The sequence below is a fragment of the Arachis ipaensis genome, chromosome B08 (genome assembly GCF_000816755.2).
Source record: "Arachis ipaensis cultivar K30076 chromosome B08, Araip1.1, whole genome shotgun sequence".
NCBI classification, from domain to species: Eukaryota; Viridiplantae; Streptophyta; class Magnoliopsida; order Fabales; family Fabaceae; genus Arachis; species Arachis ipaensis.
In genome coordinates, this window is record NC_029792.2 from 32,166,597 (window position 1) to 32,168,327 (window position 1,731).

The window sequence follows — 1,731 nt, forward strand, 5'->3', positions numbered from 1 at the left end:
TTTTAGCTACATACTATAATAATTTAGGTTTTTCGTTGACTTTTGTTATCATTTATTAGCGGTGTCAAAATGGGTCGAATCCGCCGAATCAAACCGTCAAAAAAGGCAGGTCGGGCCGAGATTTTGAACCCGTCGAATTTTAAAAAATCGCCTAAACCGCATCGCCAAACCCGCGGGCCAGGACAGGGCGGGGCGGGCTGCCATCTTATTTTTTTAAGGGCATTTTTGTAATTTTACATATCATATAAATAATTTTTTTTTTACTTTTCCTTCCCACAACCAACACAGCCGGCCCTAATTTCCCTTCCCTGACCTTGACTCCTTGAGAGAATGAGAGTTGAGAGTGAGACCCTGAGTCCCTGTTCCTGACCCTCGCCTCGAGGCCTCGACTTCCTTCAGCAGCTCATCGTTGTCGGTCTTCCAGTCGCCAGTTGCTGTCTCATCATCACGATTCTCGCCAGTTCTCACCGAATCGCACTTCTGGCGGCGCTATTTGGTCTTGCCTCTACTCTATCCTCTGCTCATCTCTCCTCCTCTGCAGCTCATCGTCGTCGGCCTCTCAGTCGCCGGTCCCTGTCTCATCACGATTCGCGCTAGTCCTCACCGAATCGCACTCCCGGCGGCGCTGTTTGGTCTTGCCTCTACTCTATCCTCTGCTCATCTCTCCTCCTTGGCTCCTTTGTCTCTCGGACCTCGACGGTTGTGTCCGGCCTCCGGCGAAATTCCGGCGTGCTCCTCTCTCCTCCTCTGCTTCTTGGCGGCTGTGCCTCAGACTTTCAGTAAGTGAAGATTTTTATCTTCTTTTTTTTAAAATAAGAAACTGTGATTACAATTTACCTATTCTTTATTTTTGTTAGGGCTCTATCATATAATCATATATTCATGTGTTTGTGGCTGTGGACAGCTTGTTTCATACTTTTCAAATTTTTTGTGAATTTGTTTAACTGATATTTGTTTTACTGGACAGATTCTTTCATACTTTTGTGGACAGCTTCTTTTTTCTATTTTTAAAATGTTAACTAATTTCTAATTTATGAATGAAGTCAAACATCGAAACTAGTTTGGTGGCTTGGTAGCTTGATTGAATATGCTATTGGCTGTTTGTTCTTAATTTCTTATTTATGTTGATATGTTTTCTTTGATATGCATTCTGTTTTAATTCGTTGCTTTACTGCTTTTTGCCTTTTTGGGATGCTTGGTGTATTTGTTTCAATGCAAAATTATCGAAAATTATTGATGGTTCAGGTCTGATGCTTAGCTTCTTTCATACTTGTTCTGATGTATTTGTGTTATTTAGGTTGAGTTGTTGATTTTGCTATGGATAACTCTTTCTCTATGGAAGTTGAAGGTGAAGATGTGAATCCTCAAGGTGCTAGGCGAGACGGTGTTTCAACTTTCGGATCAGATTTAAATTTTATTGATTTAGAAGTTGATAATTGATTGATGTGGATTGATTTAAGGATTTTTTTCGGATGTCTTGTTGATTTATGAATTATGTTGTGTGTTTTGTTTTAATTATAATAGAATTTATGTGTGGATTATGTGTTTGTTTTATTATTGTTATGCACTTATGTTTGAGACTTTGATACTTATTATTTGTTCTGTTATTTTCAATGAAAAAAGTTATAATGGTTAATTATAAATTTTTTTAGGATTAATAATTAATTTAAGATATTACTTTATATGTTAAAAAACTAATTCGATGAAATAATTTTATTATAAAGTAAAATA

The 1,731-nt window shown here is 37.8% G+C and overlaps 1 long non-coding RNA gene across 1 annotated transcript; it reads left to right on the forward strand.

The window, feature by feature from the left end:
* On the forward strand, nucleotides 294-1,541 carry LOC110265463. The gene is made up of 2 exons (XR_002351606.1): nucleotides 294-779; nucleotides 1,298-1,541. It is a non-coding gene; the product is annotated as an uncharacterized LOC110265463 (long non-coding RNA).